Consider the following 16,589-nt stretch of genomic DNA (forward strand, 5'->3'; position numbering starts at 1 on the left):
CCTTGTACTTCTTGACTTTTGTTCTGACATTTTACACTAGGATGAACACAAAACATTAATGGTTTGCTTTTTTTCTTACCTGATATTGAAAGTGTTTTCAGAAACAAGCAAAACACACAGTATTTCTGCAGCTGGTGTGCAAATAGCCTTTTTGAAACTGTAACAGTCTTGGCATTTTTTGAATTATAAAACCATCTTCAGACTGGATGAAAAATGGTCAGCTCCAAAAGAACAAAGTTTGCCAGCCTCAGGCTGTGTTCACAGAACTTTCCAAACACACAGCAGAATGACAAATTTGCAAAACAGCAAATTACCAAACTATGCCTTAACAATGAACAACATTTTGTCCCGTACTTTGCCCAATATCACCTCTAACATGGGCTGAAAAATTGCTTCTTGAATAATGTATTTGGAGAACAAATTCCATTGCTCCTCAGACATTGCACAGAGTCTAGTTAATGTTTCTTTCATTATTCAACCAGCTACTCAGATTTTATTTGTCAAATGCTGCAATAGCAATCTAGTATGCTTTTCAAGTAATGATCACCTCTAAATACTACATAAACCCAGTGTGGGACTTCTCCAAAATTAGAGCACGCTTTCTGTGGATTATTTCACATGGATGTAGCTTTGTGAATGTCACACATGCAATATTCAGAACAAAAAAGAATCAAAAGTCAGAGTACTAATAAAGCTGGTAGCCACGTGGCAAATTTTAATAAGAAAATCAGCATCATCTCTCCTTAATGAGAACTAGAAGGAATAATTTTGATTTTTAGCTGGAGTGTTTTAGATTGAGTATATGGAAGAGGAAGGCAGAGATTTGTTAAGAAAGCATGAGTCTGTCTCAGGATATTGTGTATTTTCCTTTCCAGATATTTGAAGAAAGGGAAAGACACCTATCTGGGTGTTTAGGCAGAGAAATTACAGCAAACATAATTTAGAGAAATATTTAAAGGAGAATATATCATCAACAGAAAATCAGAAAGGATCACTGAAAAGGAAGAAATAAAGAATGAACCCAGATACTCCAGCTGCTGTTTCACTAAAAAGCTGACAGGAGTCTTGCAGCAAAAGCAGAGGGTAGTCTTGATTGTTCAAGGGGTTTTCTTCTTTTCAGTAGTCAAAGAGAATAATTTATGATAGTGAGATTCTTTACAGAACTAGGCAGAAAGGGCTCACATACTCTTTGGTTAAATCACATGTACTGAAATGAGTTTCCAAGAGGTGTTCTTCTTTTTCACAGTAATTCATTCTGAGAGGCTGTTTGGAGAGATTGTTTTAGTTAGAACTATTGCAGAAAGAGTTGAGAAGGAGCATGGGAAGACTGTACCCTTAGTGCACTTGGAAGCAGTAGGAAATGTCACACAAACTGATGAGCAGTTCCAAAACGCAGAAGTAACACAAGAAACTTGTTTTTATTGTACAATATCCTCTGGAGTTCCCTGCTAGGTTTGTTTTGTGAGGACTTGCTCGAACATGCAAAGTTTTCATTTTTGTTGTTATGGATATGAATATTTGCTTTCCAGAATCACTTCTGCTGTTTCCAGTCCTGGACTGGTTCAGAGACACCAATCTGTGAGCTGCCCTGAGGTGTCCCTCACCCCACACTGGGTGGTGTGTCTTTATTTCGAACTTCAAAAATTATGTATTACATATCTATGCTTCTAGTCAGTCAGGATCAGGCTTCTCTATGAGGTGCTTAAGTTCACTGATCTCCAAAGGCCATAATTTCCTTTCCTTCATCTTTTATTTTGCCAATACCTAGCTGTAGCAATTTGAATGCCCAACACCCTTGGCAGAGGAGTTGAGCTTCACTGACGTGCAGCTCTTGCTTGCCTTTGGGAGTATTTGAATGCCCTTCTCCCTTAACCCTTCCCAGTTTTGTCCCACACAGAGTTGTCTCACACACAGTATTTATGCCTTGCTTCCTGGCAAGAGAGAGACAAAAGGCAGAGCCAATACCTGCTGCCTTCCCCGTCCTTTTTAGAGTCTGCTGGCAGGGAAGAGTAATGGGAAAACTGTCACTGTGTTTAAGGGCTGAAACCCTGTCTGGCCTTATGTCAGCTTATCAAGAGAAGGGTTTGCAGGTTCTCTGTGGTCTTTCGTCCAACAACATACCTTCCATTAGGATTTTTTGGGATGTGACACTTTAATTTTGCAGTACATTAATTTTGCTAGTGGTTCACTAGAAATGAAACATAAATAATGCAAAGCGTTTGTGGGGACAAATGCAAAAGGGTTTAGATGCAGCAGTGGTGAGAACAAAGACACAAATACAGTTAATAATGTATTAGATTAGTATGAGATTAATTTCCTCATTTTTCTTCAAATTTATTATTGTGGAGACCTGTACAGGGAACTGCAATGACACTTGAATCTTTGGAGCAGACTTCTGAAGCAGCAGAGGTCAAAGTGCAAAAGAAGAGCATGCAAAATTTTACACAGAAGGTGTAACACCTCACTGGCCTTTCTGCTAGCCTTATTCAGGATACATGTGTTTGTCCCCACAAGTGACCTTACTGCAACAGATGACTGTGGAAGAACATCCCACTTACTAGTCCATTTGGAAGAAACGGTTTAAAAAGGAATGCAAATGGCTTGTAAAGGCAGCAGTCCTGAAGGCAGACAAGAGCTTGATAGGTACTTAGAAATGTTGACCTCCTAGGAGAAATTTTCTTCTTTTCTCCTGCATACATAAATGCAAGGCAGCATGGCAGAGCTGCTGGTAGCTCTGTCCTGATGAGCGGAAAGGACTCCACTACTAAATAAGTAGTAGAGTAGGTATGTTTATTCCAGCGCTGGGACGCATGGGGGATCACTCCTCTGAAATCATGCGTGCGACAGCTGCATTCAGCTCGGTATTTATCGGGTTACAAGTTCCATATTCATTAAGTTTCGCAATACGCCTATACATATTCATCACCTAGCCCCGCCCAGTCTCGCTTCGTATTATAATGAACCCAAAAGTCATTTGCATCCGCGTTGCGCTTGCGCATTGTTGTTTGGTGGCTTTGGTAGGGGTCTTCCAAGGGTCTTTTTGATGAAGTCAGGAGTCTTCATCATCCTGAACTTTTCACCTTTCTCCCCTGTGCATGCTCTTTTATACCTCTGGCCCGAGTTTAAGCTTCGAGACTGGTTTGAGCTAGTTTTGGGTTGAGCGCAGGATGTCTGTCTGAGACTCCCGCTGGCCTTATCAGTGGTCTCTTATCTTTTCTTCCTGCTCTGGTATGCTGACCAAGCTAGATGCATTGTTCCTAACAAACTAATTCTTCTGCTTCCCATCCCCCTGATTCAGTCCCTTCTCTGAGGCTCATGGTGTAAGTTATTTCCACCATGCTACACCATTGCAAACTGTACGGCCACTACAGAGCTACTTAATCTTCCTTCTGTGTTACTTGGGAACTAAGTTGTTAGCTATTAAAGACTTACTGACATTCATTAAAGACAGAAGAAGGATCTCAGCTGGAACATATTTAAAGCCAGGAAGTTTATCCATGTTTGTGCAACTTGAGATAAACTACCTTCAGTGGTTTTAGAAGAGATCAAAGCTCCTAGCTATTTCTGCTTCTAGAAACATTCTTGCCTTTAGTCAGAAATGTGTCTCATACATGAGAGATGCATAAAGACTGCTTTTTAAGTCCTTCTTAAAAACAGTGAGAAAGAACTAAACCAAATAATCAGATTTTTTTCTGGATAACCATCACACATCTAACAGCTGGTCAGCTGCATGCTGCAGTTACTAGTTAGAACCATACCTTAGAAGTGAATACTTTACCTAAGGGCACAAGTTAACCCATTAGCTCCTGAAGAAAAATATAAACAGCTTGATTCCAAATTCTTGCTTCCTTGGCACAAAATCAGCAATTACAAAAAAAAAGCATTTTATTAGTCTGCACATATTCCAGAGATATTGAAAAATATATATTTTTCTTCCTCACCTGAATTCTAGCTCTGAGAAATTTGATGAAACAGTAACAAAATAGCATAGGGTAAAAAAGCAGGAGGAGCATATTCCTGTGCTTCACCTTTGGGGAAGAAAATAGGTCAAGGAAAAGATGGAGGGTTTGGGTGGGGAATCTGAGTGATGATGGATGACTGCAAAACAACCATCTCCTCTTAATTCAGGACCAGGAAGGCAGAGGCAGAAGCTTTCCAAAAAGGAAGGCAGAAAACAACCTTGGTCCCATTTCTAAGGTTTTACTAGGTTCCAGCAGTTGTTAGACAAACACCCCATACAACCTACTCCAGGGCTTCTACGTAAGGGCTCTTGGTTTCTACTCCACTGAAGTTAGGAATGATCTCTCACAGCCCTCAGAGTTCTCACTGTAAAAACTGAGCAGACTACATCTGCTAAATAATCTGTTAGCAAGTATACACGTGTTTAAAAATATGGTGCCTGGTATGCATGCTAAACCTCAACTTTCTATTGGAGTCCTTCTCAGCAGATGTATGGAACAGATAAAAGCACACGGGATGTGATCCAGCTCACTCTTAGCTGATGGAAAGATCCTCACTGATTTCCATGAGCTGCAGGTGAGTCTAACAGTGTACCAGAATTTCAGAGCTTGTTTATACACTGTAATCAGCTGCTGAACAAAATTACCTTTCATGGTCAGTTTTGATGCTTAGTCTGCCCCTTGCCCCCTTCACATTTTATTCCTGTTCTTCTGGTACATTTTCAAGGAAGAAAGCACAGTGCATCCCCATAATGTCCACCCTATGCTTTCCGAGTGAGACTTCTACAAAATGCGTGTTAACACCTCTTGGTAAATTGCAATTGAACTTCAAGAAAAGTCTTTCTTTTTAGGTTTGCAGGGTTTTTTGTTTGTGTTTGGCTTGGTTTATTTTCATTGTTTTACTGGATAAATTTTCAGGTATAAGTCACCCACATAAAAACACAATCCCAAGAATAGGGCTAATGTCAGCAAGTTGCAATGTCCAGTCAAGGTAGTAGTAATGCTGCCTGTGAGTTGGTTTAATGTATGAGAGTAGTGTGGGATTCTTTTTTCCCCAAGACTAACAATTCATTCTTATGAGATAAATGCTTATTTGAAAAGATCCTTTCTTATTTTTTTAACCCCAGACATTTTTAGAGACAGTTCTGCCTGGCTTCTGGATTTCCAGAGGTTAAATAATACATCAAATTTGAAGTGATAGGAGAAGAGCAGCTAACGCAATTCACTACATTAACTTTTATTTCAATTATATGGAAATATAATCTAGCCTGGGAAATATATGAAATTGTTCAGGGTCACAGAATAACCCACTTCATATGCATGTTAGGCAGTTACAATAAGTTAAACATCCCTCTACTGTCCAATATTTGCATGTATTTCACTCATAATTCCTCTGTTTCTGGTTAAGGTAGCACTAGGCAAGCCATGATATAGTTCCATCTAGGAAAAAAACCCTATTTTTTTAATGAGACTTTCTGTCACTATAGTCTTTTATCGTTGCTTGCATTGGCTCACTCAGTGTTCTCAAAAGTCAGAATAACAGATTTCTTTGGTTCAGGAGATGTTCCTGAGGGTAATACTTTGCCTTTGCTATTTAAAACCTATAAAATGCCTGCCCAGAAAGACTACAATCAATAAAACAGACCCTGAACAAGGAATGGATAATAGCATTTTTAGTCTAGAAAGAAAAATAAACAAAATATCCCCACATTCGATGGCAAGTACATTTGTGCCTGTGGATGTCTGTGCTATTTGATGCTAGCTGAAACTAGCTTTTTCCCCCCAAAACAGATTTTGGTCCATTCCCTTTGAAGTTATGTATCTTCTCATACTCCATCCCTGAGATCCAGTATAGCAATTGAACCGCCCTGCCCATCAGCTTTATTGCAGAAGAAGAATGAATGTGTGTAGTGACACCAGGATGTGCCACTACATTGCTTTAGTTGCCTCAGGTATTTTTGCAATGAGGTTTTCTTTATGATGTATAAAACAGAACTTTGTAAGTGCAAATGAACTATGAATGTGTTTGGAAATGAAAGATTTTGTGAATGTGTCAAGAAAGTTGGAATTAAAATGAGAAAAAAATTGATGTAGTGTATAAACTTTGATTGTCCAAAAGGAGAAAAGCTGTAAAGTAAAATTATTGATTAAAACCCATCTCATTCTTCCATGCAAGCAAACACACCATGATATGTCCTAACATATCAGAAGCTATATTCCTCAATGTGGGAAAGCTGAAACAGAAATGTTGCTGCATGCATACGAAATGGGCTGCGACCTGATGGAACAGTTATGAGTGAGGAGCCTGGTGTTCGGTGTGCAAGGATGCAAAACTGCAGATCAGCGACTGACAGGACACACTGGAGTGTATCTTTGAAACCATGACAGAAGCATTTGAAGGGTACAAATGAAAGTTAACCCTCATGTGTCTGCCACTCAAGCCTTTAAAAAGACGGCATTAGTACAAGAAAGAGAGAGACAAATGGGATTTTTCTGCCCAAATATATACTTTGGTATGAGATTATTTAAATAAATGCAACAAGCCAGTAAGGTACAGAGTTGTGGCAAAGTTCAGAGAGTCACAAGAACTATTTAAGAGCTGGAAGCACAAGAATCTGTTCCAGAAAGCATGGCCTGCTTAGTTACTAAACTGTTAAGTATATTTTCATTGCTTTCAGCTTATTCTCACAAATTTCTAATAGGTTTGCTTTTTATCTGAGCCTCCAACCTCACTTTTTGGTTTTGTGATATAGTCAGAGATATATCTGGAGAAGGATGGAAAACAAGCTTCTAGGTTCAGAGGAGTCAGCCTTGCTCCAGAGAGTTTTTATAACGTACAGCAACACAATATGACAAAGTTGTAAGCATGATGCTTTTGTGGTGCTGGGAGCAGTTTGTGGGTGAGATGCATAGCAAACAGGCCTTTCAGAGGTGGAGGTAACAACTCATGCATCAGGAGTGTCCATGTTCAGAATTTGTAAACTTTTTTTTCAAAGCATCACCATGAGAAAAACAAACAAAGGCCAGGTTGGATGGGGCTTTGAGCAACCTGGTCTGGTGAAAGGTGTCCCTTCCCATTGCAGAGGGGTTAGAATGAGATGATATTCAATGTCCCTTTCAAAACAAACCAGTCTTTGATTCCAAATCTGGATTCCTTACCCAGCATTTGAGATTCTAGGTAACAGAAGTTAGTTATTTCACCTGATCATGAGTCATAAACATTTGCTATAAATTGAGGTGAATGATTAAACCCAGTAAAAAGTGAATTCAGACTGAGTGTGATAAAAAACATTTCTCTCCACAATATTTAAAACACACAGAAGCTTAAAAAAGAGAATCATAAAATTATCAGATAAGAGATGCACTTCTGGCAACCTCTAATCAAAAAGGGTAGCATTAGCAAAAAGCAGGGAGGAAAAAAGGTCAAACTTCAAGCGCAGCTTGAGAAACTGTCTCCTAGACATGTCATACTGTTTCTAGAAGGTGACCAAGGGAATTCCCTTTTTCCTATATTTAGGGAAAATTTGTATTGCTTGTCATAGAGATAGAGGCACATTGGAGCAGGCTGACTGCAAAAAGACATTTTATTTTGTGAGCATTTTGAATGTCAAGTATTAAACATGATATCCAGAAGATAGGCATTACACTTGAGCCTGATTTCCAACCCAGATAGTAAGACCCGTTTTTTCTCCAAGAACTAAGATCATAGATAAGCACTGCATGTTAGGAAAGAGACTGCAAGTCTTCTGTAGAAAGAAGTGCTGCCTGGCTAGCCTTCAGGAGTCCCAGGAGGATGCTGTCAGGGCCATGGGTTCTTCCCTTCTCCCTCTCTCCCCCAGCAATTTAGCAGCCCTCACACACAGGCAGTGTCCTGATAGATGTCAATGAGCATGGAGAGAAAAGGTTATCTGACGGACTTCTTGAAAAGCTTTTGAACACATTTTTTAAGGGTTATTGAAGAAAAAAATATTTTCATGAGACTGGAAGAAAATATGTTTTATTGACTGAAGTTTATTAATAGGTAGGAAGCAAATTGTAGGTCTTGAAGGTCATCTTCATGGTGATGAAGGATCAGCAAGGGGATTCCTTAAGAATCAGTGCTGGAAGTGGATTTATTGAATCACAATTACTGAAACATCATCATCGACCTGGAAAATAAATAAACAATGAAATCTCAAAATCTGAGAGGATGCAGAGATCTCTCAAACAATCAAATTCCTTCTGAAGGGTTGTAGAAAATCCTTCTTTGGTAAAGCTTGATTCCATCACTAGTGTCAGATGAGCTTCAGTGTAGCCAAATGTAAAGCAAAAGGAAAATAATTGAAACTCTGCTTACCTGCAGTTGAACTACAGCTCAGACTCCTGGTGTTGCCTCAGCATACTGTGCAAAAGTAAGCTAGAAAAATTGTGGACATCTTTAGGACAGTATAAGGAAAAAAATGGGAGGGGCCATCATTTTGCCACTGTGCAAAACCTCAAGGCATGCAGTCTCAAGCACTGCAGCCTAAGGGCAGGATAGTAAGAGAAGGTGCAGAAAGGACAACTAAATGGCCTAAAAGGGGTGCGACATCAAACATCTATTAAGAGACAATACCTTTCTGTAAACATAATGTTCTGGATTGGTGTACCTTGTCAGGAGTAAAAAATATAAAACACCTGCCTTAGGAAATTTAAAGTCCAAGTGACAGCAGCTTTTAATGACATCAGAACCTGTATTATGACCTTTCAAAGTGGCATTAGGTTTTTTCCTATAATTTTGCCCGAAAGTTTAATAAAACTATCCAAACAAGAAAGTGTCTATCTTCTATTTCTTGCTACTTACAATAGTAATATTATACCAAATTAAAATCTGAGAGAGAGTGCACTCATATTTTATACCCAGGTACCTCATTTTGCTACCAGAGGAACAAACAGGAAATTTTCTTGAAAAAAGTAGGAAAATACCGTTCTCTGTGTCTTTCAAAGTGTATTACTCTGGCTTTGCAGGTTTAGCAAATACAATGTATAAATAAGTATGGAGTTTGATATTTCAAGTTTGATTCCTAAATATAATAATCAAACAGTTGCTACAGCAGCATAAACAGGTAAGTGGAGAAAACAAAAATGATTGCTCTGACCAAGAGAAATAAGCCAATGTTCAGGCACAGAGAAATTGTTGCTTGTCAGAACGACAACTGGCAACTTTGCTTGTTTCTGCTTTTTCTCCAGCCAAATTGCCTATCATTTCGGGTTTTATATTTTATTAGGAATTGCATCCAAGAGGGATATTCAATATTTGGCCCAATTTTTCTAGACTTTTGAAAAAGGGGATCCTTTGCCATCAACAGAAAAGAAAAAACATAAATTCTTTAACCTGTGGCTCTTGCAGGAATTATTAGGAGCTGTGATTGCTAAATTTCAGGGACAAGTTCTTGGTAATGATATGGAAAATTGTTTTGATATACAGAATGGAAACTCCTTTCCTGAGCAACCTGATGAACACCAATAATTAATGCTTCTTGGCATCAGAGAAGTAATATCAGTTTTATGCCTGCCTAAAACAGACATGTCAGGAGCATGGAAGAGCAAAGATTTAGGTCTATTGCAACACACATACCTGTGTGTGTCATGATTATTTGGGGCCAACATCGTGACAGAGGTAGTTGCAGGGCATTAGAAGGAACTTTTGAAACAAACGTGGAGTTAGCCTAAAAAGAAATAAAGAAAGAGGCATGAAAAGTAGTAGTGGAAGGGGAGAAACCCTGGAGTGGCAGCAGACCATTGATAGAGGAACCCCCCTATAAATGTCATGTCTGGGTGGCAGCATGGGCAGCACGGGCAGCACGTGGGACTCCCTCACCCTGAGCTGTCTGGGGCCATGGGGACTTTCTGACCATCCAGAGTGTGTGGAGCTGCAGGGTCACAGATGGGACCAGAGAGCCCACAACAGCCAAGGGAGAGAGGGGAAGAATGGGGCAATCCATCCTCTCCAAAGAGAGGATGGGGATCTGCCACCACAGCTGCAGTGAGTGCAGGTGTGAGCAGAATGGGGCATGTGCCCATGGCAGTGCGAGCACTTGTGCATGTATGGGATTAGAGTTTTTTGTCATTGATCTGAGAAAGGTGTTTCACAAGCTGTAGGCATTTATTAGCATTTCACAAATTGTAATTCACTGATTGCCAGTTAATTATCAAAGAATCATAGATTGGGTTGGGTTGGAAGGAAGCCTTAAAGCTCATCCAGTCCAATCCTCCTGCAACGAGCAGGGACCTCTTCCGCTAGATCAGGCTGTTTCAAGCCATGTCCAACCTGATATATCCAGGATGGAGCATGTACCACCTCTCTGGACAGCTTTTAAAAAAATAAAATGCTGTAACTGCAGTTAATAAACCAATAAACCACCTCAATTCTGATTTGGTTAAACTATGTGAACTGTGCAAGTTTTTCCTTGTGCCAAAATTCTGCTGAACAACATAGGCAATCTATTGAACTCACGAGGATCAATAAAGGTTTGGGTCATGACCTTAACTACTTGCTGGCTTCTGGGTCAGTAGTTTGTAAAAAAAAAAGAAATGTGTATAACTGTATTACTGGTGCTTTTGGTGTGTTAGCAGAATGGCACAGAGTAGAAGAGCAAGGCAGGAGGGAATAAGGGGTCAACACTGACTTCCTGCGGGTCCCAGCCATGAGACAAATTAAAGTAACTGTGAAAATCATAATCTCAGTCCCTGGGACAAGACCAGTTAGGACTCGTACAGTATGATAGGGGCTCAATTGCATTTTGAATTAGCTAAAGCAAAGAACGCTAGGAGAAAACTCACTGTCTGTGCTTCGTGTAGCCATTTGTGTGACAACTGCTGACTGCACTCTGAGAGGGGAGTGAGGAAATTATAAAAGAGGAGGGTAAAACTTGGCAGCCAAAGGGGTGTGCAGCTGGCTAGAAAGAAAGTGGATATGTCCACAGGCAGCTGCCGAGTGCATTGAGCCTGGGAAAGCCTGGCAGGCTGAGATGAAAGGCTACTGCAGGAAAAGAAACAGAATCATGGGAACAGGTCTGGGAAGCCTGAGTGGGAGTTCCTGCTGAGGACTGGGATCCAGAAATGTGGGGTGGATATATCTGCAAGTCAAGCAAGGATGATAATGATGAAGAGTGAAGTGTAACACCTATGCAGACACAAAAAAGAAAACAAAACCAAAACCCACAAAACAACCTGGCCATCACCACTGTGGGGAAGAGAAAGAGGTGAACTACGTATGGGTTATCAGAGTTAATATATTATTCATATGGAATTTAACACGATCATGGAAAAAATGATTTTGTACCATGATGTCAGGTCACAAAAATAGATCATTAGGAGGAATAATGGAGGGCTAGGGGGTTTTATGAACAGCATGAGAACTGTCAAGTGCTCCCAGTGTTTCAAAAGACCTCAAAGAAGAAACCCAGATGGGAAATCTTCAGGTCCATCTCCAAAACTTATTAAAATTTATAGGAAAAGGCAGCAAGTGGGGTAGTCATGCTAGGAGGTGTGAAAGTCATAAAATTGGAATTTGGATCAGAACAAAAGGGTATTTGATGCCATCAGTGCGGCAGCTTTTGATCTGATACATGATTCCTTAAAGAACCTATCATGCTGTATAATACAGGAACAACTCAGTATGGAAATGCAGGTATTTATGTCTCAAATAGTCACAGGGCAGGGGCAGGAGGCACTGGATGGACTGCCAAGGAAGGGTAAGCCCCATGCCTTATCTGAAATTATGAAACAAGGCAGGTGTCAGCTGTAGTGATGCCTTAAAGACCTGTGTAGTGGTTTGGTCCAAAATACTCATTACTATTTACCTTCTGTGAGATAAGAATTAGGAGAAAGCAAAACAGGCACAAAACTTAAAAGAATATAAAGTTTATTACCAGACCTAAAAGAAGGGGAAAAAGTAAAAAAAAAAAAATCACCCCACACCTTCAGAACTCTTCTCCTCCCCCCAACTTTCCCCCTTCTCCCACTGCAAAAAGACAACCCTTGAGATGTTCAGTCTGTTTACCACTTCCATAATAACCTTGTTCAGTTCACTTAGGGAGAGGAGTTTCTCTTGCTCATGCTATGGAGACATCTCCACAAGAAGTTCTCTCATGGCTTCAGTATCACAACGAGCCAGCCGCCCGGGTTGGTTCTCTGTTCACATGTGAGAATCCCTTCCCCTGACTTGCAGCTTTTCCCACAAGTGCTTTCGAGGGTCCAATCTTGAGCTACTGGGGTACCATTTTAAGGTTGAGCTGTTCAAAAACAAAGGTTCTCTTCACCCATCTCTGGGAGCATCTTCATCTCTAGGAATAGAGGCCCTCCCCCTTCCCTGGGAGCAAAAGGGTCCTCATCATCTTCATCTCTAGGACTATCTCTGGGAGCATCTCTAGGAACAGAGGTCTTCTCCTTCCGATTTGGAGCAAGAGTCCTCATCACTTCCATCTCTCCCTGTTCAAACTTCTCATCAAATTACAGCTGCTTCAGCATTTGTTTATTCCAGCACAGGTGCTTTTGCTCACAAGTACAGTTTGAACGCTCCACCCCCCATGCTGTCATGAAATTACAACGGGTACTCTGATATATCATAGTCCATCACCACCATAGCTTTACAACAGAATTTCAGCTTCTAAGCATCTCCTCTTTCTCCTCCCTCAGGATTTCAGCTCTTCTTTCTTTACTTGATGTCTGCAGGCTCCATCTGTTCTGGAGGAAATTTACAGCACTAAAAGGGTTAATCTCACCCAGGCCTTGCAGCTGGAATTCGCTTATCTCTGTTGGTCACATGATCTTTGCTGGGCAGCGGGCAGCTTCAGCTGAATCTTCGGCCGCACTGGAGAGGGGGGAGCTGGGCCACGCCGTCTGCACGTAGCAGGGATGTGGGGGGGGCTGTGGGTGGAACAGGGCCCATCAGCTCCAGGATGGCTTTGTCCCTGCCCTGTACAGGCCCAGCCCAGTTACCCATCCCCCGGGCAGAAGCAAGAGAGAGAGCTTTCCCGGGGTTTGTCCATTCTTAAATGCGGACCACAGAGGCGGTCAAAATTCTAAGTGGCTTAAAAAATTGCCAATATTCAAACTAGGCACTTGATAGGTTCTGTCAGGTCATGGAGGAAGGTGTCAGAACCTCTTTGAAAGAAAATCACTTCCAGAACTATGCTTGCTAACCCATGACACTTGGAAATAAAACAACACACTTTTGAGACAGTATAGGAGGTAATATAACGGCTGGTCTTTATTGGAGGCCTCCAGGAACAGATATGGAAAAAGCCTAAAATGCCCACCGCTACATGGGGTGAATACAGTTTTGTAAGTTTAGCAAATTAGCATAACTGAAAAAATCCCTAATTAGAAGCACAAATGATGAACTAATTCCCCGTTTTGGTTCCACCTTTCCTGTAGGCCCTCTTTAGAGAGGAACTAAATTTTGCTTATGAAAAGGTGTCTTGAAGAGCTGGTTTCAACCTTGGTTCCCAGAAAGAAACAAGATAGGATAGGAGCCTTTGGTCCCCTGGGGTTTGGAGCCCCTGGAATGTGTTTTGTGTTTCTGACTATCAGGGTAGGGAAAAGGTAGGAAAAAGTACTGGAACTCGCTAGGAACTATATAACTATACAACAATAATCTACACAGCTACAAATATATATGAAGGAAATATAAAAGCAAACATCGTTCTGGCATCAGTAGGATGGGTCTGAAAAATAAATGCAGGGGTAAAAAGCACTTAAGTCTCCAGAAGAGATGGTTAAAACTACTTTTACCCCAACACAGTGAAATGACTTGGCCGTCAGTGTCTTTAAGGCCGTGATTGTGCCCCTGTCTGTTATACACACTGAGTATTGGCTTAAGAAGTTGCGAGGTATGTGGGAATAGAGTGGCAGTGCACACACAATGCTAAAATTATTTGGTTAAATTATGCAAACAGGCAAGCAGGGAAATTTTTCCCAGTGACATTAACCCACTACCGTTTTGATGGTTGCTGTGAGGTTTTTATTGGAGAGGTCTTTTTTCTTTTTAATTCTTTCCATGCATTGTGCCAAATTGTATTGTGTCAAAACTGAGAAAAAGAGAAAAAAGCCAAACAGGAAGAAGCACAGCCCTGTCTCATTATGCAGGCCTCACCTTAAGCATGCTAAATTTTCCTCTTTTCTGAGACCTCTGGTCCACTTTCTAATCCAATCAGGAAAATCAGGTTACTCTGTGTGTGTAGCCCTGATCTAATGCCTGCCACACATGCACAAACATGCATGTGTGCACTCACACACTCAACCCAAGCAGCAAAGTCATTCCCTTTGGAAATTATGAGACACTTTCAAGAACATAGATGCAGAGAAAATTCCTTCATGGCTTTCCCTTTAGGTTATAAGACAATGATTTCTTTTTCCTGTAGAGGGATTCCTTGTGGAACAGGGGCATATGATACCCCTGGAAAGATTGGACAACCCAGGGTTGCTGAGGAAAAACCCCTGAACTGGCCCCTGGCTGCAGCCAAGCCTAGAAAGCACCTGGCTGCAGGCAGCCCTGGAAGTCCTTGGCAAAGCAATACACTGGTCGGCTCCCCCACGGATTAGAGGCCGTCTAGAGGGAGTGGGTGTGAATCTTTGCAAAAGTAGATACAAGCTTGTGTAGGTAAACAATAATGGGAGAACGATGCTCAAATCATATCGGTGCACGTGTCGTTACTCTGGCTAGCTCTCCAGCACTCGAACCTCCCCAAATTTCCCAGGGAGTATCTCAGCATCATATTCATCATTTTCCCCCATGATGGTAACAAGAGCACAGAGGGGTAAAGTGAGTTTTGGCCCCTGATTTTACTCTCCTTCCCAGGCTTCATAACTAGCCAGTCTGAACTTGGGCTATTGCATAAATAAAGACTGTAAAGTTCTTGCTCTGTACATTCAAGCTTATCCTAGCTGTAATGAGATGGAAATGCATTCTTGACTCATGTATTTTATTTATATTGTATTGCCCATGAAATCCTATCTTTCCACGGGGACTGACAATCATGGATTTTCATTGTGTGATGAGAAAGGATATGGTTATTTTGAAGGATTTCCAATAAAAAACACCAGCTACAAAACACCATGCAGAAAAAGATAATATTATAGTTAAATAATGAAAAAATACAAAAAATTCCTCACTCAAGGTCAGCTGAAATAGCTACTGTGAATTTAGGTTTAAAAGTAGATTTTCAGTTCAGGACCTTTGTCCACTATTAAATTTTCTGTTTCCATTCCTTTTCTTCTTTGCCTCTGTTTCGTGAGTTTTTTTACTCAGAACTCAGACTGACATGCGGGAGCTGGGGAGTTGCTCTTCAGACTCAGATGTTTATTGTTTCTTATCTATGGTACAGCTGCACAGAATGTGCCCCTAAGTTAACAAGGTGGAAATTGCCCCAGAGTTCTAACTTCCAAGGCCTTTTAAAGCCCAAATTACCCAACTATGGAATGCCAGCTAATTTATTTTTACTTCTAATCCAGTAACTAATCATTCATGTTCCGCACTGTGGGTTTTTTGAACCAATACCATATCACCCAGGCTTGTGAAGAAGGAAGAAGAAAGAAGAACTAACCTACGCCCAAAATCCTCCATCTTGTTACGTATATATTACAATATCCCATAAACCTAAATTTTCTGAACCCAGGGTTCCAACAATCCACCAGTTCCTTTAAATAGTTTTCTTGTACAGAAGCCAAGGTTTGCACTTGGTTTTGGTTTTTTTTAAGTGCATAACATTAAAGTTAGTCATTAAAATTTTCTATCTTCTACTAGTTGACTATCAAAATTTTGGCTTATAAACTGGGCAGGGAAAGCATGTGCATCAGTAGTTTATCCAGGCATGCAAACATGATAGGTGTAGATTCACTGTCACTGTACAGCTTCAAGATATATTTCAAAAAGGTACAACAGCACATTGTTCAATGTGTTGTGTTGTGTTGACCCTGGCTGGATGCTAAGTGTGCAGCAAAACCATTCTTTCACTCCCTTCCTCAGCTGGGCAGGCAAGAGAAAATATAACAAAAGGCTTATGGGTCGAAATGAGGGCAGGGAGAGATCACTCATCAGGTACCATCATGGGCAAAACTGACCTGACTGGTGGAAATTAGTTTAAATTAAATTATCTAATCAGAGTAAGGAAATAAAACCAAATCTTAGAAGCATCTTCCTCCTACCCTTCCTTTCCTTCATCAGATTAATTCCTGTCAATTTTCTCTCCCTCCTCGCCACCAGCTGCTCAGGGGGTTGGGGAATGGGGACTGTGGTCAGTCCATGAGACATCATCTCTGCGGCTCCTTCCTCCTCAGGGGGAGGACTCCTCACATTCTTCCTCTGCTTCAGCATGGGCTCCCTCCCATGGGAGACAGTCCTCCATAAACTTCTCCCATGTGAGTCCTTTCCAGAAGTTGCACTTTTCTCTAACTGCTTCAGTGTGGGTTGCTTCCATGGGATACTGTCCTTCAGATACAGGCTGTCCCAGCATGGATCTCCCTTGAGGTCACAATTCCTGCCACCAAACCTGCTTCAATGTGATCTTCTCTCTCTTCAGGGCCACAGGTCCTGCCAGGAAGCTGCTCCAGAAGAGGCTTTTGAGTCATAGCCTCCCTCAGACATCCACCTGCTCCATGGGCTGCAGG

The sequence above is a fragment of the Corvus kubaryi genome, unplaced genomic scaffold (genome assembly GCF_017639235.1).
Source record: "Corvus kubaryi isolate FWS band 111438036 unplaced genomic scaffold, C.kubaryi_AGA036_p1.0 68, whole genome shotgun sequence".
NCBI classification, from domain to species: domain Eukaryota; kingdom Metazoa; phylum Chordata; class Aves; order Passeriformes; family Corvidae; genus Corvus; species Corvus kubaryi.